Source organism: Triturus cristatus, chromosome 5_2, assembly GCF_964204655.1.
Source record: "Triturus cristatus chromosome 5_2, aTriCri1.1, whole genome shotgun sequence".
Classification (NCBI taxonomy): domain Eukaryota; kingdom Metazoa; phylum Chordata; class Amphibia; order Caudata; family Salamandridae; genus Triturus; species Triturus cristatus.
Genome location: NC_140588.1, coordinates 141,004,869 through 141,030,374, shown reverse-complemented (window position 1 = coordinate 141,030,374; position 25,506 = coordinate 141,004,869). Strand labels below are relative to the sequence as shown.

At 44.4% G+C, this 25,506-nt stretch overlaps 1 long non-coding RNA gene across 1 annotated transcript; it reads left to right on the top strand.

Moving 5' to 3' along the window:
- The first annotated feature begins 147 nt into the window (after positions 1–147).
- On the top strand, positions 148–24,345 carry LOC146822727 (uncharacterized). The gene is made up of 4 exons (XR_014961826.1): positions 148–375; positions 5,792–6,162; positions 6,592–6,651; positions 23,175–24,345. It is a non-coding gene; the product is annotated as an uncharacterized LOC146822727 (long non-coding RNA).
- The last annotated feature ends 1,161 nt before the right edge of the window (positions 24,346–25,506 follow it).

Here is a 25,506-nt window from a genome sequence, read left to right as displayed (position 1 = left end):
TATTTGGATTTTGTACTAGTATGGTGTCACCCGGTAGGTGACAAAAACGCAACAGCCAGCCCATTTCTACTTGCCTGGCCCGGAAGTCAGACATCTGGGTGGAGTCACGCTGTCACGCAAGACCCGGAATCACAAGAGGCTGGAAAATCGCGCTAGCCGTCGTCGGAGAGGAAAGCCGAAGATGGAGAGCCAAGACGTGTGGCAGAAGGAAGCCGCACCGAAGAGGAACTCCGGGAGGAAGAACAGAGAGGAGCAACGCAGAGTGATCCCATCCTGTGCAAAGGGTAACAAGAAGCCCGAGCCGAGGAGGAGCTGCCTCACCGCCAGCTGACGAAGGATAACCGCCGCATCCCAGGAGGGACGTGGCTTCGTCAGGTGCTTGTCCGTTTTTTCCAATAAGACAAGTAATAAGAAGAAAGGGGGGGAGGAGGTCAGAGCGTAAGGGAAGATGAGGGAGAAGTAAGAAGGAAAAGAAGAAAAGGGAGAGTGACAAGAGCAAGAGCACAAAGGAAAGAAGCGACGTCCAAAAAAAGGGGCAAACCAAAGATAAGAGGCAAAATAGACTCCATAAGAACAGAAAAGAGAGCAAAAAAAAAGAAGAATAAAGAAGAAGCACTATCCTATGAAAGAAAGGGAGAGAGAGTGCCCAAAATATTACGTCACTCCCTTGAAGCACCACAGTCTGTTTTTTTTGTTTTTTTCTTTAAAGTACTCCACATACTAATTAGAGTTGTAAATACCTATCCCTTCCCTAGCATAAAAACGACACTAAACCCAGAAACAAGGGCAGAGACTCACCTGCTTCTTTGTTTTCTTTGCCGAGGGTGCTGGCTGGAAGAGCTTCTGGTGAACCTGGAAGAGAGGAAGATGCATAAAGGACATCAATAAGGACTGTGTCGTTTCACAAATAAATAGCTGCATGTACTAAATAAAGGAATTATAACTCACCTTGAGACCGCTCTGAGCAATCATTGAACGCCAATTCTAACAAGTAGTCACAAATTGGTGGAGAATGCAGGCATACCATTGAAACAAATGGAAGCCCTAATTGAGCATCTTGTGCAAGGACAGCGAAAGCTCGAGTGGGCTGTGGAAAGCCAAATGACTTCTGCCCAGGCTGACCAAGAGTTACTCCGGGACACGCTAAAAGCCCAGACAGACCAGTTGGCTAAACTGGCTCAGGAACAGGTACAAGTGACCATCAATGAATCAATCAATCGGTGGTTTATAGAGCGCACTATTCACCCGTGAGGGTCTCAAGGCGCTGGGGGGGTGGAGCAGCTGCAAGGCAGTAAAAGAGCCCGGTCTTGAGGTCCTTCCTGAACGTGTGGATAGTTGGGGAGAGTCTGATGTTGACCGGGAGCTCGTTCCAGGATTTGGCTGCGATGTAAGAGAAAGTTCTCCCGCCGGTTCTGTTTCTGCGGATGCGGGGGACCTCTGCCAGGGCGAGGTTAGCGGAGTAGAGGTTCCTCTTGGATATATAAAAACATACTAGGTCGTTGAGGTATTTGGGTTCGATGTTGTTGAGGGATTTGTAGGCGTGGGTGAGGAGTTTGAAGGTGACCCTCTTCTCGACGGGGAGCCAGTGGAGGCTTCGTAGGTGTTGGGTCATATGTTCGTGGCGTGGTGTCCCTACAACAAGCCTGGCTGCGGCGTTCTGGATGGTTTGGAGTTTGGGTAGAAGAGTTTTGTTGATTCCGGCGTAGAGGGCGTTGCCGTAGTCTAGTCTGCTGGTTATGAGTGCGTGGGTGACGGTCTTTTTGCAGTCGGGGGGATCCATTTGAAAGTCTTACAGAGGATGCGTAGGCGGTTGAAACTGGTGGACGCGACGGCATTGATCTGGCGGTTCATGGAGAGGGAGGAGTCGAGGATTAGGCCGAGGTTCCAAGCGTGGTCTGTCGGGGTGGGTGGGATCCCGAGGGCGGAGGGCCACCAGGTGTTGTCCCAGGCAGAGGTGCAGGGTCCGGGGATGAGGACCTCGGTCTTCTCGGATCACAGGCCCAACGACATACAAAACAATCCCACCCAATGCCCTGATGGTGACCCTGCAAAAATTGTTGCCTAATGACGACCATGATGCTTTTTTAACTAATTTCGAGCGTACGGTGAGAGCGTGTGCATGGCCCCTAGAAAGATGGCCTTTTTATCTCTCCCCCTTGTTATCAGGAGATGCCCAGGCAGCCTATCAAACTGCCAACCCTCAGGGAACTGCTACCTATGAAGAAGTAAAGAGAATACTGCTAGACCGAATAGGTCTGGACGCAGAAGTGTAAAGATTTCGATTCAGACAAGAGAGCGGCAAGCCAGGAGATATCCCTAAAGTTCTGTATTTCAAGTTGAGAACAGCTGTTGATAAGTGGCTAAAACCACATAACCACACAAAGGAGGAGATTGTGGATAAAATATGTCGAGAACAGTTTATAGAGGCTCTCCCTCATCAGACTCCACGATGGCTTCGACAGCATTCAGGACTCAATAGCGAACAAGCTGTTGAAATGGCCACCTCATTCTCACGGGTTCAGCCTTGTCTATCCTCCCACGAGGTAGAAAGACCCCACAGAACTAACCTTAGACTCGCTAACCAACCATCAGAACGGAAACAAAACAGAACATTCAACGATAGCAGAAGAGCCAACCAGAATAAACCAGATCTCCAACTTCCATCTGGTCCCCAATGCTTTGAATGTGGCGAATGGGGCCACATTGCCCGTTTTTGTAAAAACCAAAAAATGTCAGAGGAACCAATGGAGATGAATTATGCCCCAAACCCCGTGTACTATACCCAGGAGATGGGTCCTGCGTTCCTTGTAAGTGTGTGGATTAACCAAAAACCAACAATTGCTTTGTTAGTCTCCGGCCGCAAACAATCTGTTGTAAGGGCAGACCCTATAGAACCATGTCAGATCCTACCTAAGAAGAATGTACATATTAGATGTGTGCATGGGATGTTAAACAGTATCCCATGGCCAGACTGGAAATTTCCACACCCTATAAGTCCACCATCGTAAAGTAGGGGTACTTCTGAGTTTACCCGAAGATCTGATCATAGGGACTGATAACCCCCAATTTATAGAAATGTTTTATACCGTGTTGTCTCATTTACAAGAAAAACAAGAAGCAATACTCAAAAAAACGCCCTTCTAGCCCCTGAACCATGGGTGACTGACCATAACTTTTGTTTCACTCAGGTGCACGATATGCTCTTAGAACCTATCTGGGAAAAAGCCCGACAGAATAGCACCCAAGTGTTTCCCCATTTTCAGATAAAGAATGGGCTTTTGTATCAGATCCCAGGACCCACGGATCCTCCTCAGTTAATGGTACCCAAAGAGTTCAAAAACCAGATAATGTTTTATGCTCACTCCCATTTACTAGCTGGACACTGGGGTCCTGAGAAAACAACCAAAGAAATTCTTGCAAATTTTTACTGGCTTGGTATTTTTGCTCATATAACAAATATTTTTCAGAATGTCAAAAGAGAAACCCATACTTACCTCCCAAGGCACCCCTTCAACCCCTACCAATAATAGGTACCCCTTTTGAGAGGATAGGGCTAGACCTTATAGGTCCACTGCTAAAAACTAATAAAGGATGCCAATATGTTCTCGTCATAGTTGATTATGCCACCCGTTATCCAGAAGCCTTCCCTCTTCACATCCCTAACAGCAAAACCATCGCAAGACATTTGATAGAGTTGTTTTCCATTGTTGGAATTCCAAAGGAGATACTCACAGACCGAGGTACTCCTTTTGTATCACGACTCATGAGTCAAGTATGTAAACAATTGAGTATCACACATTTAAAAACCTCCGTATACCACCCCAAGACCGATGGACTGGTTGAAAGATATAACGGTTCCCCCAAATTGCTTCTCAAAAAGATGTTGTCAGGAAAAGGAAGACAATGGGACCAAATGCTTCCACTAGCTCTTTTTGAGCTAAGAAGCCAATTTCAGAGCAGCTTAGGCAGTTCTTCTTTCGAATTGCTTTATGGCCGAAAACCCCGAACCCTTTTAGAAATCACTAGGGAGGCCTGGGAGAGCGACAAACAGCCCGAAGCAGATAACTGCTGGAATACACCCAGCAATTAAAATCAAATATCGGGAAACTCCAAGAGTTAGTGACAAAGAACCTAGAGAAGAGCCAAAAAAAAATCAAAAATGACTGTACGACTGGGGAAAAAGATTACGAGTATACCAGCCAGGTGACTGGGTTTTGGTTTTGCCTACCTCTTCCCATAAGATAAAGTCCGAATGAAAGGGCCCCTATAAAATCATAGCCAGGGTTGGTAACCTTTCTTATAAATTAAAAATGCGAAGACATAGGGAACAGACCTTCCATATAAACCTCTTAAAAAATGGCTTGGTCCTTTACCTCAGGGTATACCCCTAGCGTGCCCAGAGCCTAGTCTTCCATCCACCTTAGATCAGCTAAACATCAACGATGCCCTTTCTGAAGAACAAAAAGAAGACTTAAACAGGGTATTACAATCGTTTACATCACTCTTTTCCGAGAGCCCCGGGAAGACTCACCTTTCCCAAACACTCTATTCAAACTCCCGAAGGGAGTGTAGTAAAACAAAGACCCTATTACATTCCCGCAGCTAGAAGGAAGGCAGTACAGGCAGAAATAGAACAGATGCTATAAATGAAAGTGATAGAACCCTCCCAGAGCAACTGGTCCTCCCCCATTGTGTTAATTCCCAAACTGGATTATTGTGTTAATTCTAAAAACTGGATGGCAGTATAAGATTTTGCATAGATTTACGGGCAATCAACAAAATCTCCAAACTAGACGCCTATCACCTTCCAAGTGTCGATGAGTTAATTGAAGGAATAAGAGACGCCAAGTATATCACCACGATCGACCCTACAAAGGGTACTGGCAGGTTCCCTTGAGAAAATAAGATAAGGAGAAAACAGCCTTCTCCACACCATTTCGTCTGTTTCAGTTTACAGTGCTCCCTTTTGGACTCCATGGGGCTCCTGCCACTTTTCAAAGGCTAATGAATGTTATCCTTAGAACTCATCTCGAATACTCCTCTGCCTACTTAGATGACATCATAATATTCAGCCGTTCCTGGGACGGCCATTTAAAACACCTACGCTCCATCCTAACAGACATAGAAAGGGCCAACTTGCACATAAAAGCAAAGAAGTCAAGAGTAGGGTTGACCAAAGTCAGATATTTGGGTTACTTACTGGGTAATGGGCTAAATTAACCCCAAACCGAGAAAATCAATGCCATTAATGAAATACCCTTCCCAAACCACAAAAGAGCACTCCGATCCTTCTTAGGGTTGGTAGGATATTATCGCAGGTTCATTCCATCCTAGCAGCACCTTTAACCGATCTTCTACAAAAGGGAGATATCTAAGCCTAAGTTTCAAAGACCTACGAAAGATGCCCTAAAAGCTTTCCGTACCCTGAAAAAGAGTATCACCTCTCCCCCCGGTTCTCGTTGCGCCAGATTTCAATTAAAATTTCATTTTACAAACGGATGCCTCCAATGTAGGTATAGGAGCTGTACTCGCTCAAAAAGATAATAAAGAAGCAGAAAATTGCCATAAATGGGAACTTGAAAAACTCTGGTATTACCGTGAGGGTAAACCTTTTGTGTTGTATATAGACCATGCACCTCTCACTTGGCTAAGCAAAAACAAAGGGAATAACCCCAGAGTACTCAGGAGGTTTCTCTCGTTACAGGCTTTCCAGTTTGATGTGCTTCATAAATCAGGAAAAAACCTTATAGGGACAGACTTCCTATCATGTTTTCCCCTTTTTCCCGATCAGGAAAATCCAGGAATGGGGATCTGTCACCCAGTAGGTGACGAAAACGCAACAGCCAGCCCATTTATACTTGCCTGGCCCGAAAGTCAGGCATCTGGGTGGAGTCACGCTGTCACGCAAGACCAGGAACCACAGGAGACCGGAAGATCGCACTGGCCGTCATCAGAGAAGAAACCGAAGACGGAGAGCCAAGACGTGTGGCAGAAGGGAGCCGAACCAAAGAGGAACTCCGGGAGGAAGAACGGAGAGGTGCAACGCAGAGCGATCCCGTCCCGTGCAGAGGGGAAGGAGAAGCCTGAGCTGAGGAGGAGCAGCATCACCGCCAGCTGATGAAGGATACCCGCCGTGTCCCAGGAGGGGAGTGGCTTCGTGAGGTGCGTGACCATTTTTTCCAATAAGACAAGTAATAAGAAGAAAGGGGGGAGGAGGTCAGAGCGTAAGGGAAGATGAGGGTGAAGTGAGAAGGAAAAGAAGAAAAGGGAGGGAGACGAGCAAGAGCACAAAGGAAAAAAGGGGTAAACCAAAGAAAAGAGGCAAAATAGACCCCATAAGAAAAGAAAAGAGAGAATAAAAAAGCAGAATAAAGAAGAAGGCACAATCCGATAAAAGAAAGGGAGAGAGAGTGCCCAAAATATTACGTCAGTCCCTTGACGCACCACAGTCTGTTTTTTTGTGTTTTTTTCTGTATAGTACTCCACATTCTAGGAGTTGTAAATGCCTATCCCTTCCCTAGCAGAAAAACAACACTAAACCCAGAAACAAGGGCAGAGACTCACCTGCTTCTTTGTTTTTTTTTGCCGAAGGTGCTGGTGGGGAGAGCCTCCGGTGAACCTGGAAGAGAGGAAGACGCATAAAGTACATCAGTAAGGACTGTCTCATTTCACACATAAATAGCTGCATGTACTAAATAAAGGAATTATAACTCACCTTGAGACCGCTCTGAGCTATCATTTAACGCCAATTCTAACAAGTGGTCTCATATGGGCAAGTGATTTTGATATTCAGGCATGTGCAGTTTCTACCACCCAGGCATGCGGTCATATTAACCAGGATGGTGAGGGCAAGGATAATTTTTGACTCATGAAGTTCTAAATGCCAAAATAAGATTACAAGATGCAGTCAAATCATCAGGAACCATTTTAGGAAACGTCTGGAAAGATTTAGATTTTAGACTTTGTGACAAATTTCGTGATGCCCCAGAGTTCCGCAAATCATGGGAGTCAAGAAGAATGCCCGACGTTTTTTACATCATTGTTTAATATCAGCAAAGCAAAACTGTTACAAACTAAAGTTCTTGAGTTTGTTACAGAAGCCGACAACATTGATGATGGCTTTAAAGATATAAGCGAAGAAGTGCAAGACAATCCCATGAACCAACACGCTTATGCTGTGCAAACATACTGTCTTTTCCAAATCATGTTTTATGAATTACATCACAGTAAAAAAAAAATCAGTTATACATGATGACTGCCCACGCAACCTATGACTAGTGCAAAAGTAAAGATCTAGTCACTTCAGTGAATAGAATTGGTGTATCAACAAGTTATAATGACATAGTACGGAGAAGGAACTTGTTAGCAGCTCATGCTGTAAAATCTTGTGAATCCGACAGCACCCCACTTCCAAGTCACTTTACCAGGAAAGGATTTACAATTGTTGCTCTTGGCCATTTTGATTTTGACGACAGCTCTTCTTTGTCTGGAATATCCAGCACGCACAATACAGCCATGATGCTTTTTCAAGACTGTACCAATGATGTAGCTGTGGAAAAAAAGCTGTGTCAGCTGTAGGCATAAACAAACAAGCCTGCAAATAACCTTTAAATTTATAACACAACTGCCTTGCCAATGTGTGCAAAATCACTGCAAGCCATCAACACGTCCCAGTCTACCAGAAAGTTTCAAAGTGGCTGAGAACATGGATCTTCTCCTACCTGATACTGCAGTCCACAAAGCTAATTTAGCTGAATTTATCCTATCGCTTATTCGGTGTAGACTGAAGGAGGAATAAAAGCCAGTTCTCAGTGGGCTGGAATTCTGCTCTGATCTCCCAGAATACTGTTTCACTGAAGAAGGTTGGGTTTTACCAGTAATACCATCTGCAGTCACAAACGATACAACAGTATACACAGCTCTAAAAAGAATCCAAAATGTGCATGCTCAGCTTGAAGACCAGCCTATCCTGTCAATCTTCTGGGATTAAGGTGTTTTCCATATTGTAGCTGACATTTTAGTTTTTTGTAAACAAATTTTATTGCCATTTTCATCAGCTCAACCAACATTCAACATGCTTGGTAATGTTGAGAAATGTATGTACATAGTATATCAAGCTACTATTCAGTATATCTCATTAACATTATGTAGCATCCCTTTTAGTAAAAATGCGAAATTTGGTTACCCGCCTGACCTCAGGTACACTACCATTTTGAAAGCAGGACTTGCTTTGCGGTACATAGTGCTAGGGTGATGGCCTTCCCCTTATTAGAGTGTAGTGGGTAGGTTTGGACATTGGACAGTCCCAGCAAAACATAGCTAGGGAAGCGGGGTATTTATGTATTAAACATCTTATCAATATCCTCCAGAATGTCCGTCCAATAGCGGTGGAGTTTGGGGAAATGCCATAGCAAATGGGAGAGTGTACCTGAGTGAGTGTAGTGACGCCAACATGTGTCATCCTTCCCTTTCTGCCACTGAGCAAAGCGTCCTGGGGTAAAGTACAAATTATGGACTATCTTCAATAGTGTTTCTTTGCCTGAGACGCTGGTGGCTGATGTGCGAGCATGATGCAGAATGTCAGTCCACTCATTGTCGATAAATTTGCTTTCACATTCTGTCTCTCACCGCTTCCTGGTGGGCGTTTGTAGGGGACTGGCTACAGTGTTTAGGAATGAGTGTATGTCTGACAAAATGTGACAGTTATCCTTCCTAGACAAAAGCCAACGCTCAAAAAGAGTCAGCTGCCTGCTTGCATGGGGCCGAACGGTGGGAAGAGTTACCCAGTGCCGGACTGCCACATAATGCCAGTATTCAGAATCTGGAAGCCCAAATTCCTGTTGCACAGTCTAGAAGTCTAACAGGCCCTGTAAGTCAAACAAGTGAGCAATGTGTTTACAATTGGCTTCTTGCCAACATGAATAAGTCTGCTCCTGCAGTGCCTGCGAAAAATCTGGGTTGCCTATGATTGGTGTGAGCGGGGAAATCATTGTCGCGAGTTGTTTAAATGAGTAAATCTTATCCCAAACCTCTATTGTGGCCCTGACCACTGGGGAGATATAAACTCCCGGTGGATGACTTCTACGCGGGAGCCATAGTATTTTCCAGATATGTCTCCCGGAAACTGCCTGATCTTAAAAGCAGCAGTGCTTCTTGGTTAGTAGGGGTTGCCACTCGACCAGAAAGTGCAGTTGCGCGGCTTGGTAATATTGTGCTATGTTGGGTATACCCAGCCCTCCCTTGTCTACCGAAAGATATGTCTGCTCCTTCGCCATCCTAGCCCGTTTGCCGTACCATATGAAGGCCTTGAGGGTGGATTGTAGCTTCTTTAGAGTAGAGGCAGGTGGCACCAATGGTATTACCTGCATAAGATAAAGAATCTTAGGCAACAGAGTAAGTTTTACAGCTGCTATGCGTCCCAGCCAGGAGATGGCACCACCGTGCCAAGACTGGATGAGGGATCACACTGTTTTTAATAATTCAGAGTAGTTATTAGATACCAAACCCTCTATACTAGGTAGTATGTGGATACCCAGGTACAGGAGTCCCCGTTTTGCCCACATGAATGGAAATTCCATTGCAGGATGTGATTGTTCATCATGCGGGATAGTGATGTTAAGTCCTTGGGATTTGGCCGTGTTCACCTTAAATCCAGAGACCTTGCTGAACGTAGTGAGTTCCTCTAGAAGTAGAGGCAGTGACTGTCGTGATTTTGTGATGGTCAACAACACGTCATCGGCATATAGGGCTAATTTATGTGTTTGACCATCCATCCAAACTTCCTCTATGTCAGGATGGTTTCAGGTGCGTTCCGCCAAAGGCTCCATATAGAGTGCAAATAAGAGTGGCGAAAGCGGACATCCCTGGCGCGTCCCCCTGGAGATGGAGAAGGTCGGGGACTGCGCAGTGTTGACTCGGACCAGTGCATTCGGTTCTGCATAGGAAGCCCAAATACACTGTCGGAAGCGGGACCCATGCCAACAGCCTACAATATCTCCCACAAGTATGGCCAGTGCACTCGATCGAAGGCCTTTTCGGCATCAATGGACAGAAACAATGTCGGTGTTTGGGCACGCTGGGTTTTGTCCAGCAACTGGAAGAGCCAATTGGTGTTATCCCCGCATTTGCGGCCGGTTTGAATCCGGACTGAGCAGGATCAATCAGCCCTGGCATATATCTCCCTAGTCTGCATGCCAGTATCCCTGTAAATATTTTGGCACAAGGGGTGGTAGGACGCACAGTGCTGGGGGTCCTTCCCCGGCTTCGGCAGTACAGTTATGATCGCGGTGCGCATTGACTCTGTAAGCGCCCCAGATGCGCTAAAAAAGTTGTACAGCCGGACAAGCACAGGGGACAATAATGTTGTATATTGCTTGTAAAAGGCGGCTGTGTGCCCATCTTGTCCTGGCATCTTCTCTAGCTTGAGTCTCCCTATCGCATCTAGGACTTCCCGCTCGGTTATGTCGGCCTCTAAAGGTGCTGCGGTGTGCTCCGGTAGTGTCGTCAGTGGGGTCTGTGTGACGTAGGGGGTGCAGTCTTCCGGTGATTGCCCATCTGCCCCATACAGCTGTGCATAGAATTGGCTGAACTCAGACGTAATATCTTCATCTCGTGTTATATGCCTCTGAGCTCTATCTATGAGGACATGCACATGTTGGGAGATTACCTGAACTCGTAATCTATGGGCCAGTAATTTACCAGCTTTATTCCCCCTGTGTAGTACTTCTCTCGCATGCGCAACAATGCATGCTCCGCAGCATCTATGTCAAGGGCTCTGAGCTGTTTTTGCGCTATGGTCATTTGGCGTCTGGATCTTTTCGAACTTGTACGTTGGTGAGCCTCTTCTAAGTCCTTACCTGCCTTCTCCAGGTCTGCGCGTTTCGTTGCGTGTTCCTTGTTGAGCCGCGCAGCTACGGCTATATCCGTGCCCCTGTCTACTGCTTTGAGGGTCTCCCATAGTGTCGCTATTGCTGTGTGCGGGGTGTCTTTAATTGTAAGATAATCTACAATAGCCTTCTCCACCTCTTGGACCTCTGGATCATAGGACAGCAATTTAGGGTTGAGACGCCACATTTTACATCCCTGGCCAGTGGTCGGGAAGTGCAAGTTAAGCTGAATGGGGGCATGGTCCGATATAGATGCCACATCAATATCTGCCTGTGTTACCTTTGGAAGCATTGGTGAGGAGATTACGAAGTCATCAATTCTGGCGTACGAATGGTGTGCGGCTGAGGAAAATGAGTACGACCCTGTGGTGGGGTGGAGTGTCCTCCATATATCCATCAATACCGCCTCTGCTGGCCAGTGAGCTCCCTGTGGGGTAAATATTCCAGTAGATACTGGTCTCTGGGGCGTCCTATCCAAAGAGGCATCCTGCACCAAGTTAAAGTCACCCCCTATCACTAGATTGGAGTTGGGGGTAGTGAGAATGGTGCTAATTGCCTGGCGTATAAATGGCTCTTGGTGGTTGTTAGGGACATAAATGCAAGCTATTGTAAGTGTCTGACTGGAGAGGGATATATGCAAGGCTATCATGCAGCCTGCGATTTCGGAGTGTATTTGAAAGATTTTCCCTTGAAAGTGTGTGGCCACCAGAATAGCGACTCCTGCTTTCTTTCCCAGTCCTGAAGACCACAACTGCCGGTCGAACCATTTGGAGCACATTCTGCTCCTGCCCCTTGTCAGGAGGTGGGTGTCCTGTAGGTGACATATATTGCAGCGGACCGCTCTAAGATGTGCTAATGGCGCTATTTTTTTGGCTGGCAAATTTAGGTCCCTCACATTCAAGCTAACTATATGCACCATGCCTTAGAGTGAGCGACATAGCTATCTGGGCCCTGCGCATGGCGAGTTGTGGCCTTGTACCCAGAGAGCGGGGTGAGGTGTGATAACATATCCAACTGCCGAGGATGATAACATACAACTATTGAACAAACATTAAAAATTAACAAAACATTGGCACCAACAGGTGCTGAACTTGCAGTTCTGTAGTGAGGGTCCATGTCGTCTGCCGCCTCTGCCGGCACCCAAGAAAAGAGTGGCGAGTTCCATGGCGTCCGCCGCCACCGGCTAATGTTTACTGAAATGAGGGCATGCCTGGGGGTGCTTGCTCCTCCGTTGCAGACCCTGACGGGCATCACGAGGCACTGATTTCTCTGCCTCTGCAGTGAGGATGTTCATCATTGTGTCCCATCTTCAACGCAAGTCTAGGCCCATTCACAGTCACTCAGGGTCACTCTCCGGGGATTGGTGTTGCTCCGTAAGTGCTGAAGCAAAGCAAAACGTTGTCTGATGCTTTCGGTCTAAGTTGGTTTGCTTAACTGCTGTTGTGATCGGTTTCTGGAGTGTCTTCTACGGTGTGATTCTCGGGGGGCAACTGGGCAAGGGTCTGTTGGGATGAGGGCCCCTGTTCAAGCTCTATACCCAGGATCTCTGCCGCCTCTGGTGGTGTGCGGACCGCCCGGGTTTCCCACTCAAAAACCAGGCGAATGGAATGTCCCCATTTGTACCTCACTCCTTTGTCCCTCAAAAATTCTTTTATGGGCTTCATTGCACGCCTTCTTTGTAGTGTGATGTTTGACAGGTCTTGGTAAAGGCGGACTTTATTTCCTTCAAATAAAACATGAGCTTGGTCTCGCACTGTGGTCATTATTGTCTCCTTTTGCCTGTAGTTGAGGAGGCACGTGACAATGTCCTGTGGGGTGCCCGGTGTCGCTGACGGGCACCCCGTTCTATGCATACGGTCCTGCGGGTGGTCCTTTCCTTCTAGGTACGGGACTATGTGGCGGAAGAGACACAGAACGTAGTCCTCCAGGCGTCCTGCAGCGGAACACCCTTAATGTTTTACAAATCCTCAGATGGAAATTGAGGTTGGCATTGCAATACTTGAGTTCTAGTAGTTCTCTGTGATATTCCTCCAGCTCTTCCTCTCTAGCGTCACCAGAGCGTTCCACCGAGTCTACTCTCTGTTTCAAGTCACCAATGTTATGGCGTGAGTCCTTGACCTCCTTAGCCACCTCCGTGTGTAAGGCCGCTATGTCGTCTCTTGGTGTACTGAAAAGGGCTTCCATGCTCATTTCCTTGTGCTTTGGGGTGCTTGCCTCTTCTTCAGTCAGGGAGGCCGAGTTCGGGGTAGCCTCCGTCTTCTTGGCAGAGCCCTTGGCCAGGAGGTCCTTGATAGTGGCAGTGTCCCTTTGGGTTCTGGGAGAGGCCATTGTGTCCAGTTCTGATGTCCCACTATGGTATGTTCCTGTGTTAATGTCACCGCCTTCTTCTGGAGGCCTATCCGCTGACCCCTCTCACTCTCTAGGATGACGCCAGCGGATAGAGTCAGGTGTGGGGTAAGCAATCTCCAACTGTGTTGGGACCGTTACTGGAGCTCTCTCCATCGCTAGCTCTGGGAGGTGTCTGAAATAGCCAGACTTTTATGCAGTGGTGGCTGGGCCCTCCGCAACACGTCGCACGCTGCCGCCTCCTCTCCACGCGGTATCCTCCGACCCTGTGGAAGAGGCCTTAGCAAACAATTCCTTATCTAACATTCTGTTGAGGGCTCAGACAGTTGATTCCACTGTCAAGCTGGAGTTTGCTTGTGCAGCTCCAAACTCTGGGCTCCGCTCTGGCCTGGTGGCAGCCAACTCCACTCTGCAGGAATGGGGGAGGCGGGGGGGCTGATCACAACAGGCCCAGCGTTCTCTGGCTTACTCTCCACCTGCGCTCTGGACTGCCTGATGTAGTCCCATGTTCACCAATTTGGCCGGGTCCTGGGGCCTTATCCTGTACTCCCGGTCTGAGGTCACCCACCTCCACCTCAGCACCTATTTTGCCGGAGGTCAGGCCATAGTCGCCTGGCTGGGCGGTCTGCTAGATGCCAAAATGGGGCCCTAGTTGCGTCCCTCCACCGCTCTACTCACACTGGCCGGCCCGCTTTGGCACTGGAAGGGTCCCCAGACTCGCCGCCTCAGGGCCTCCCACCAGCGCTCTTGTCACACGCACCTGTGTTTTGTGCACAGCCGTCCTGGTATCAGCCACATTGGCCGGGTATCTCCAAACTCCGGACTCCGCTCCGATCCGGCGGCATGCCCCAGGGATGTCAGCTTCACTCCGTGGGGATGAGAGACACAGGGGGCAAGTCACTGCTTGCCCAGCTTTCTCTGGTGGGTTCTCCACCCGCACTACGGCCCGCTTACCGCGGTCTCATGTTCAGCAACTCAGCCGAGACCCGGGGCCTTGTCGTGCACTCCTGATCCGTGGTCGCCCACCTCCACCCCATCGTCTGTTCGGGTGGAGGTCAGGTCCGTTGCCGAGCATCCAACTTAATGCCAAAATGGGGCACTGGCGGCGTTCCTCCGCCATTCCATGCACTCTGGCCGGTCTACCTTAGTGCTGGAGGCTCCTCCGCCTTGCTACCTCCAGTGCGCCCACCAATGCTCCAGTCTCATGCACCTGTGCTGTGTATTCCGTCGTCCCGATATAGGCCTCACCACTTCGGGCGGCCCTGTCTCAACCGCTCAGGCGGCATCTTGTCTCGCGGCTGGCCGGCCAGAAACTAAACACTGGCTGGGGCTGTAATTTCAGTCCTGGAGTGTTGTAAATGTTTCGGAGCGACTCCTCATGAGCTTCACTGTCTGTGCCCGTGCTGCAGGGCGGCCACCCCCCAGGGAACTGCTGAGATGCAATATTGGTGCGGCAGAGCTCGGCAGAGGCACTACTGCAAGGGTGCCATCTTGGACACGCCCCCAGGTGGAAATCTTCAGAACCAAAATTGTCCAGTCAGTATTGAGCAGAACTCATTATGTTTGCCCGTTACATGGAATGCTCATCATATCTGAGGTTATAGAAACATTGCGTTAGAATGCTTTCTGGAACAAGAATGACAAATTCGATTTTGCATATTTTATCTCAGAAGTGAACAAGGCACAGCATGCGCTTCATTCAAAAGACTTAGTGCAAAGCCAGGCAATGTTCAATCCACTCTGTTCAAAATCAGAAAACCTGAAAACCAAGTTCGTAGTGTTTGTCAAAGAATGTGAAGAAAAATCAGAACTATGCAAGTACTGGGAAATGTTTTACACATGATACTTATAGTGAAAAACTTAGTACATGCTGACTGGGAAGGTGATTCCGAGCTGCACATGAAGAATGTGGAGTCACTGATTACAGTGTTTCACGAATTCAATTGCATAAACTACTGAGATATGGGTCCTGGTATTTGGAAAGAGTGAAGAAGCTAGAGGTGGAAAAACAATACCGCTACAGAAAATTAATCCAAAGACATTTTGTGGTGAAAGACAGAGAGGGAAGGGTCACTGCTGTGGATACAGATATGAAACTAGAACAGACGATCCAGAAATCACAGAAAAGTTCCAAGCAAATTGTTGTCAGACACGTAAAAGTGAATATGTTGCTCAATGGCAGCTAGTTACCATGAAGTCCTTTCTATTTGAAATGTTTTCAGAGAGAAGACAAATTCAAAATGAATGGCCCATTGCGAAGCCTTTCCTCGACACAAATTTGTGGGAAAGAGAGGGGAACGTTTTAATAAACATGTTTACAAACTTCTTCATTTCAAGCAGTAGCAAGGAAACCCCTTTGAAATGACTGAGCCAAGCAATATGTGGATAACAATAAAAAGACACATCTACTAGATGTCCTGGAACACAGATCAAAACTATACGCAGAACTGAAGCAGGAGAGATTTTTTTTTTAAAGAGAAAAATCTATTTGACATAATCACTAAAGCTAAACTTTCACCCTTTAATTGTCATAGTAAGAGTTTTGTCCAACCAGCCACTACAAAACAGTTTACATTAAAAAAAAAAAACTTTCGCAAGCACATAATGAAATGGATGTAGCAAAAGAAAGGGGTGAATTTATCAAGGACGTTCTGTTGCATTATCTTCTTCCAACAAATGCATTATTTGATGGAGATGCTGCATCCAAACCAGTAAAGCATAAACTCACCCAAGAGCTCGAATATAAAACTTTCACCTGAAAAATTTCCATTCAAAAACGTGTCCTCATTGAAAACTGCTTTTGTTGTGGACTATATGTCACAGTTGCGAATGATCAAGATTTCATCCATGCAAAACACTGGAGAGGTCATTCAGACTGTTCTACAGATATCAAAGTCAGTTTGCACCTTACAAGAACTGCACATTGTCTTTGACAGTTATCTTGAACTATCTGTCACAGAATGTGAGAGAATCAGACAAACATCTACAAGTGGAACAATATACCTTGCCTGCATCAAAAATTCAAAACCTATACATATGCAACTTGATAAATTCTGGTCATCAGAATCAAACAAGATAAACTTGGAGATATTAGCTCACCAAAACATTGCTGATGCTTCAGTGAACTCTACATTTCCAATCATTGCAAGTGGATTGATTGTCAATGAGTAGTTGGTGCCTGCAAAGACATATTCAAAAGTAATGGGCCATATTGTTCAAGAACGTAATAGCAAATTGTAGGAAGCTGACCTTCAAAAACATTATTATTTGTTTAATTTCTATATATGTCTCTTCTTCCTCTATGATAGTCGCCATTTTGGAAAATGGCATAAGGGTTGCCCTGAGGAGTTATTTTCTGTCTCTATCCGGCTACTTGACCCACCAAAACCTATGTTTTGACACCAAAATGAAGTCTATAGGTCTCATGGTTCTTGAGATATTACATCATCACTGCAACACATCCGCCATTTTTAAAAATGTTGTCCAGAAAAATTTGGCCTGGATCAGCAATGTCTACCCAAGCTAAATTACTTATCTAATGATCCAAAAACACAAATCGAAAATGAAAATCTCTGGACTACAATTTTTTTATGGAGGTATATCAGGTGGCTGGGATTATTATGAGTATGTGTAAGCCGTTGCGCATCTGTAATTACACATCGCATGCGATTGCACATGGAAAAATAGTTCAGCATTGGAGCAACTGTTTTTAAAAAACATTTCACCATAGAACAAATATTTTTCCGTATGAGGAAACCTCTCGACAGCAACCCTCCCCACAGTTTTCCCCTGACACCTGACGAAATATATTGTGAGAGAATATTTAAAAAAATATATACAACATGCAAAATTCAGTTTGAACTCATATATCAGCATACATGCCAACATTTTAGAAAAGGAAAGTGGGAGATTTTTTTTAAATGATCAGAAGAATGTTTTTCTCCCATTGACTTCTATTGAGGTCTCAATCAGGTTTATTTTCATGTATGGAACTGAACGTGCATATAAATGTTTTCCTTACCTGTCAGGAGCACGGAGAAGGCGCTTAAGCAGGCAGAGAGAGCGTGACAAATATGTTGTGCACTGGCCTGAAGGAGTAGGTTACTGGCAGGGCATAATCCGAGTTACACAAGACCAGGCCCTGTCTGCAAAAGCCCGCAGAGGGTTTTTGCATACAGGAATCAGGAGGCAAGAGACTAGCCTTGAAATTGGTATTATATATTCGATATTTGCAGTAACCGCTGTGTGGCACTTATAACAATTACTCAGGCCACTGGCAATGAGCGCCTCAGCATGGTGAATGGAAGCTTCTTAAGCACACAGGCATAAGGACAGTACCCCCTCAAGGGGTGCTTCTTGTCCCAGTCATTAAAAATATAAGGCATCCCTGCCTCCATGACAGCCCATCACACGTAAATAGCATTTGATTTTAAGGTTAAGACCTGGATGTACTATCTTTATGTTCATGACTAACATAAAGCATCTCCTCCCCCTTACCCCCACCTCCTGTCACGATAACAAGTAATCAAAAATTGTAGAGTCCAATTAGGGAGGAAGGGAAGTGACTGGGACGAGGAGGACTCCTATTCACGGTAATAAACATTACCAGTCAGTAGAAGGTTTATTCTAATTGTACTTATAGGTTTCGCCTTGTTAATGTGGCAAGAGACTGTGCATATTAAAACTGTTTGAATTAAGGTTTTAATTTGCATGTTGTTTGCTGTGGCATTCTTACTGAACTGGTTTGATCGATATTTACAGTAATTTACATCAAAATGTAAACACATCGATATGCTTGGCAAAAGTTACAACACCCCGAAGACAGAACTGCCTAGAGTGTCATCTGTAATTTCTATAAAAAAGGCACTCTGCACAAACGAACACTGTCCAGTAGCCCACTTACCAGACAACAAGAACTCACAACATTCCAGTCATCAACCACCCTGATAAATGACAATCCCCCTCACCCCTTTGCCCCTCTCGCCATGCTGACTCACATAGGGGCCAATTCACAGAACTAATCTGAGATAAAATCCTAAACTTACTACTTTTGGTATTCACAGAAGGCATTTAGTAGTAGTATAGTTAGGACTCCTAACTTTACTGCTGCTAAACTGAGACAAAATCCTAACTTTACGACTTTTGGTATTCACAGACGGCATTTAGTAGTAGTAAAGTTAGGAGTCCTAACTTTACTACTACTAAATGCCTTCTGTGAATACCAAAAGTAGTAAGTTTAGGATTTTATCCCAGTTTAGTAGTAGTAAAGTAAGAAGTCCTAACTTTACTACTTCTAAATGCCTTCTGTGAATACCAAAAGTAGTAAGTTTAGTATTTTATCTCAGATTAGTTCTGTGAATCGGCCCCATAGTGAGGCGCCTGTGACTCCAATCACAGACATTTCCCACACATAAAATGCATCCCCCTCTTTTAACTTCCTGTTCCTTTTTTGTGTGCCCAATTAATGGGCACACTAGCTCCAGCGGCTCTCAGTGACTCTATTCCCTGCCTGGTGGTGCAGGTGGGATTGGGGAGACTGTACGGACGGGTTTTCATGGCTCCTGGTTATCTGCCTGCTGTTCCCTGGTCGGCGGCGTGTTCAATGGTGAGCCGATCGCCAGAAGTGAGGCGTACAGTGGGAGCCGGCAATTCAGGTGAGTGAGGGGGAGAATATCTGCCTGAGGTGCGGAAGGTCAGAACTTCTCACTGCACCTGTATCACGTGGGTGGGCTGGAGGTCTACGGTGCTTGCCTCCGGTCGGCTATGCTTTCCATTTTTCCCTTTTTCTCAAGAATAGATGATGTCTTAGAGGCCTGTAATGACCAACATGATCTTTACAGTGGTAACATTTTTCACTGACCCAAAAGTGCTAGGCAAGGAGATCCCACCATCACAGATGCTATATGACCAGATTTCAGTATTTTTTAAAGAGAAAATCCTTAACATTAAATAGACCTAAAACCCGATTCTACCTTTTTAGGACCTTTATAGCCCTGTCCTTCTAAGCCTTTGAGGAAATCTCACCAGAACAGTCACGCCAAGCCATCATTGCATGTAAATCAAGGATCCCCATTTGACGCATGTCCCCCTGCGGTTCTTCATAAGAATATAGTCATTGTTAATCCAGTAGCTAACAAGATAATTAATTCATCTTTAACTATAGCGATAATTACAGAAGTGTGGATAATAGCAGTTGTCAAAACACTGCAAAAAAACAGATAATAGACTCCTCTACTCTCTCCAATCTCAGTCCTATATCACTACTGCCCATTCTTGGCAAAATTACTGAAAGACTTGTCAATAGACAACTTACTGGCTTCCTCAAGAAAGCCAAAATACTTTTTAAAAAATTAGGTACTGATCCTATTAGATCTGTTGTCCGTAATTCATACCATCTCGCCTAACATCCTTTTATCTAGAATCAAACAAAGCGGTATATCCTCAATAGCCCTGGCTTGTCTAAAATTAATTTCCTCGCAAACAAACGCCAGATTAACTCAGGCATTCCACAAGGCTCTTCTCTCTGCCTGCTCCTATTTAATATCTACATGGCTCCATTGGTCTTGTTAATACCTTTCTTCAATATCATTACAACCTCATACGCAGATGACACACAATTGATCTTGGCCCTGGATAAAGGCACGACCAAAACAGAGCTAAATTTTAAGCAATGTATGACAGAGGTCATCCGCTGGATGAGACTAAACAACCTCAAATGTAACACAAAAATAATCGAGATATTATTGATAGTGAACGACAATCTTTTCAACCTGGTTCAATGGTGGCCAGAAGATGCACCTGCTCCAAATAATACAGTGGAAATCGCCCAGAATCTGGGATTAAAATTTGATGCTTCTCTCTCATGTAGGCTACAGGCTCTTGCAGTGACAGGAATGTGTTTCAACCTCATAAAAACCCTCATTCAAATTCTTCCCTTACATTTCCTGCTCTGCAAGGAAGAAAGTGGTACTGATCCTTTCGAGATTAGACTACTGCAATAGCCTTTTCTCAGGAACCAACAAACAAGTTGTAAAAAGGCTACAGATCGTACAGAATGCAGCGGCCCATCTGGTGCTGAAAATGCCTATTCATCGGCCACTCCAGCTCTTAAGACGCTGCATTGGCTACCCATACAGAAAATAATTTTATTTAAGATCTTGGTGAATACTTTCAGAGCTTTGAGAGACATTGGACAAAAATACCTGGCAGACAAGTTCACTCATTATCTCACGGCTAGGACCCTCAGATCCTCCACGGCGAACCTTCTTAGGCCTCCCACTTTTAGGTATAAAACCAAAGGAGGAAAATCCATCACAGTCTTGGGAACAAGAGCATGGAATCTTTGCCCACACACCTAAGGGGGATAGAATCAGAGACCCAATTTAGAAAATCACTGAAAACCTGGATATTCGGGCTCATGGATGCATTCTGCTCCTCACTGGTCTAGTAGGATCATTCTCATACTTACCTAATCGATCTGGCTTCTTCTGTGTAGCGCCAGGATGCTCCCTTCGGAGCGACAGCTGCACTTTACAAATATTTAACTCTTATCAAATCAATATCCCAACTGAAATTTTTTATAAATAAATAATAAATATGCACTACTGTTATATATACATTTAATATTAAATTATATTTATTTACATTATTAACTATTTTGAATAATGTATTTAATTTAACATAATTTCCTATGGGCTTTTATATTAAATATCTACCACCATTATTTTTTATGAGAGAGCTTTTCAGTACCTGTGGTTGGCCATGTTTAATGCTGGACTAACTACAGCTTTTTAATTCGTTTTTTTATTAGTAAATTACACTCAGATTTTCTGAACAGTCAAAAGAAGTATGGTTATTCAAAAAATGAAAGCCCCCCGGTTCCCCCCTCCGGCATCACATTACAGAGAAGATATATGGACTGTAACAACAGATACCCCCTTGGAGGACAGGATGCATATCCTACAACTGGACAGCATAACTACTGTCGATTACATAAGTGTAATGAGATGAGCTGTGGCTTTTGTTTGTTGTAAAAATGATAATAAAAATATTTCAACAAAAAACAAAAATTCAAACAATGAAAGTAATCCGGGGGTTAAAACCATATTGAACCACCAGGGATATATGTAAAAAAGGGGGAAATAGAGGAGGGGTGGGGGAGGCCCACCCTGGTATTGGATAGTATCCTCAGCCCAAGGCAGCTCCAGCAGTCGTTCTGCACCTGGTTCTGCACCTGGGGGACAAATTGGAGAGCATTACCATCACTTTGCTGCTCAGATGCTTCTAGTTCAGAATGAATGGCCGGTCAAGCTGTTCTTAGGAGCCTCCTGTGCAGTGTTGTCTTCCTGGGGTGTTCCTAGGGTGCTGCAAGTGTTGCTGGGAGGATACACCAAGAATGTACTGGGCCTTAAACTTGACCCAGCAACAAAGGCCCTTGCAGCATTCCTTCCCTACTCAAGTGTGGACGCCCACAGCACTGCAGCGCCTGCCAATGTCCCTCCAAATTTGAGCACGTTCTGCTGTGCTCAACTGGGTCTTAGGATCCCCATAAGAAAAATGGAAAAACTGTGGTAAAAAATGGATTTGTTTTACAACACTGCTTACTTATATAAGCTCAGAAGATGGTTATGTTAGCACAGCAAATGTTTTGTTGATGCTATTTTTAGAAAAAAACATGAGCTTTCTTGCTCAGTACATTTTCCCATTTCTCAAAAAAAATAAAAATACATCTTGTATATTTTGGCTATTTTCTCAGTCCCCTCCATGGAAATCCACATAACCCTGGCTCCCTTTAGAATCCCCAAGAGGTGGGGAAAAAAACATAAATTTGACCTGGATAGTTTTTTGGTGAAAACAAATTTATGAATAGAGTCTGACGTAGTATGTGCCCACACATCAAAAAAAGAGCTCATCAGTGGGTATCAGCTATGGAGGTTAAAGAATGGAATTAATGTTTTGTTTCAAAAAATATATTTTTAATTGCTACATTCTTGTATGGAAAAATAATCATCTGAAGTTAGCCCAACAAAAATGTGTTTGTAGATTCATATTTCTTGTCCAGAATATATCTGATAACATATTTTAAAATTACTTATATTACATTTCCATGTTGCCAAACTATGTGTACATAAGGCTGATGCGTACCTTTAACTTGCTTCAATTAAAAAATGCTATATTTTTCTTTAAATGCATTAAATACCTACAATGCTTTTTGAAGGTTTTTTTTTATTTTCTATTAAAAATCAGAGTAACAATTAAAAGGCTTTACTTTAAAATCCTCAATCTTTTTTTTCTGTGATAGGTAGCATGCTAAGGTTAATTAGACAGATTTTCCTGCTGCTCTCCCGTGTGGTGAAGATATCGTGCGGACTCGAATCTCCTTGGTTCTTATTCTTCACTGACTTTTTCCCTGATACAATTATTTTGCAAAACTTTAAAATTAACCTTCACTTCTCCTTTCCCTGGGGTCAAGGATCTCTCCAGTGTATAATTCATAAATCGTTGCTAATCTTGACCGTTGAAGCACAGGGGCCGTAATGTTTGTATCAGTGCTTAACCGTATCGTGGCCGGCCTGACGGTTGTAGGCCCGTATTTGTTCTTTTAATATGCACGAATAAAGGTTTTAAAAAAAAAAAAAAAATTAGACAGATTTTCTTTTTCATTCTATGTCACGTTGATATGATTACAAAAATAAGTCTTGCATAGTAAGCATGATATTTCTTACCTACCGTTTTAAACCTACTTCTTCCAAAAAAATATTTGTTTTTTAAACTTGAAATTTGACTTACACCTTACCATGGCACGAGTTAGTGGAAGTCTACACGATGTCAATCTAACTTTGAGATAGGGTTGTTATATCCAAGAAAAGCACATATGACTTTATATATGAAGCGCTGGACAAATGCAAGCATCTTTTTTATTTTGTACTCATTCCTTTTCAGTGGCCAGAGAGGGACATCAGAATAGGACCTGGGACAACCATCAGCAACCTTGACTGCAAGGCAGACACACAGCTTTCCAGAACCAGCAAGGTGGGGAAACGACAGATCAGCTAGGAGAGTGGGCCCATCCAGAGACAAACAAACTCCAACACTAAAATACTCCAGGCAATGGCTGTTGAGCCAATTGCAGAGGTGTAAGAGGTGGGCATTACTAGCCCGGTAGAGATGAATAATTAGGCTCCTCCAGACTTTGAATAAATACTTCCTATGGTGTCTGAAGAGCAGCCTCCACCAACATCTAGGCTGCAGCCATGGCCTCCATAACTTCAGAAGCCCCCATAACATTGAGCCTCCAATGGTGCTCCCTGCTCCACCGTCCTCTACTCTTTATCATCTTCCAATTGACTTGCCAGAAGAAGACCAGCAGTTGAAGGCTACTTTTGTCCTGACCTCCAATTTCATAGGTTGTGCACACTCCCTTCCTTCTTATTATGGCTCTATAGCTGCCATCAATGAGTTCCTGAGGTCATTGAAAAGGTTCAGTTATAGATTTCTTGGGATGTCCAGGATTTAGTAGGAGAGGTAAGGATACTCCTAGAGTCAATAACTGAACAGTTTTGATGATTATGTACTCTCATGACCCAGATTGCTGACATTAAATCTTGTATGCCTCCACAACCCACCCCAATCCACATCCTCGAGTCATGTCTCCCAGTTTGCCCCTTTAACTTGTTTCGCCAACAAGCCTGGTGTTTTGAATTTCTTAGCCAGTTTCCAGTTCTGTCACAACCATTGATGTTACAACCATCTCATGAAAGGAGCTAGATATGTGGCAATCAAGTGTCAGCCAGAGGATGGCCAGAAATGTTTGTTTCCCAAGCCAGAGACATGACTCTGGCACTCCCTCTGGCATGGAGGTCTGACTTTATTATTATTTTGGATGTTGAAATATAGACTTTCTTTTGGACAGCTGAGATTCTTTTAGGATGTTTAACTATTTTATGGTGGACTGCTTATATTGAACATTGCTTAATACTTATATATTTAAAACATTTCTCATTTGTAACTCGACTTAGTCCCTGACACTGTCAGGCATTTTTTGATTTGCTCTACCCTCAAACCAAGTTTAACATTTCCCTCTGAGAAAAAACAATATTTATTTTCCTTTTGCCCAATCCCATGGTCAATATATATATTATTATTTTTTTTAAATCTATTGAATATGTTTTTGGGAACAAATATAATTTTGAAATGCCAAAGTTTTTTTTCTTTACTCTTTAAATATGTTATTCTAATGCAAATTCTGCCATGATAAGGACATGTACAGTTATGTAGATTTCACATTAACTTCACAAAGAAAAAAGTGAAGTACACTTGAAATATCAACAAATAACAGAAATGCAATAACATTTCAGGTTATTTTTTAATAATTCTGAATTAAGAAATAGGTAACTGTTGAAATGTACACATAATTATTTGTAGGAATTATATAACTGTTATTTTAGTTTTGTATTTCACTAAGGGCCAGATGTACGACCATTGCAAATTGCGACTCGCAATTTGCGCTCAATTGCGAGTCGCAAATTGCGAGTCGCAATTTGAAATGTACAACAGTGTCAGAGACACTGATTGTGATTCCCAATGGGGTCGCAAAATGCGAGGCTCATGAATATTAATGAGCCACTCGCAATTTGCGACCCCATTGGGAGTGGTTGGCCCTCCCAGGGATTGTGGCCTGCTGCGATCAGCAGACAGCCATGTCTCGGACCACTGCCTGCCCTTAAACAATATTTCAGAGCCATTCACAAAGGGGAAGGGGTCCCCTAGGGACACCTTCCCATTTGCGACTGCATTACCACCCTCTTGAAGAGGGTGGTAATTTGCGAGTGTTTTGCAACCGCAGTTACAAAACATTGGTACACTGCTTGTGACTCGCTATTAGGAAGGGAACGCCCCTTCCTAATAGCGAGTCGCAAAACACAATTTTGCGAGTTGCAAATTATTTACGAATCGCAAAATAGTGTTTGTATATGGCCCTATCAGAATTAGCATGCGCAAATGGGTCGCAAACCCGTTTGCGCATGCTAATTCTCGTCGTACATCTGGCCCACAGAGTTAAAAGCACAGAGAAATGCCCACATCTAAAAGTTGTCTAGTGCAAAGGGGCTACCCAGTAACCCAGGGACCTGGGCTGGATAATAATTAAGAAAAGGTGGTATCAATGGGGGAAGTGTAGCCCTTGACTTGACTTCCATGGTAATAGTATAACACTAGGGATAGAAGGAAACCTTTCAAATGAGTGAGTTACTGTAATGCGTTTAGTACATTTATT